This window comes from Ornithorhynchus anatinus, unplaced genomic scaffold, assembly GCF_004115215.2.
Source record: "Ornithorhynchus anatinus isolate Pmale09 unplaced genomic scaffold, mOrnAna1.pri.v4 scaffold_175_arrow_ctg1, whole genome shotgun sequence".
NCBI lineage: Eukaryota > Metazoa > Chordata > Mammalia > Monotremata > Ornithorhynchidae > Ornithorhynchus > Ornithorhynchus anatinus.
This window is the reverse complement of record NW_024396702.1, coordinates 39,436-40,050: the sequence shown is the minus strand read 5'-3', so window position 1 is coordinate 40,050 and position 615 is coordinate 39,436.

Here is a 615-nt window from a genome sequence, read left to right as displayed (position 1 = left end):
GAGCCCAGTCCCTCCCCAGGCTCAGGCTGAGCATGATGATGATGACATTTGTTAAGCACTTACTATATGCCAAGCACTGTTCTAAGCACTGGAGTAGATACAAGCTAATCAGGTTGTTCCATGTGAAGCTCACAGTCTTAATCCCCATTTTAAAGATGAGGTAACTGAGGCCCAGAGAAGTCAAGTGACTTCCCCATAGTCACACAGATGACAAGCAGCAGAGCTGGGATTAGAACCCACAACATCTGACTCCCAAACCCGTGCTCTTTTCACTAAGCCATACTAAGCCACACTACTTCTCATGCATCTGAGGAGAGTTAGGGCAGGAGTGCTCCAGACAGAAGTTTTCTAAAAGCAATCAGCACTTTGTCCATCATCCATCCCTCTGCTGTAGCTCCCCAGGGGTTGCCTATCCCTTTAAGGAGAGCAGAGCAACTGGCCAGTTGAAACACCTGTCAAGTGAAGCTGAGTATTTTCTCTGTGAAATCCCTGAGGACCCAAGCCAACAATGGTAGAAGAAAGTGTGTGTGTGTGTGTCGGCTCGGGGGGAGCCCCAGGAAAGCAGCCGGGTGCCAGATGCAGAGAGACTGGGAAGACAGGGACCTATCACCTCTG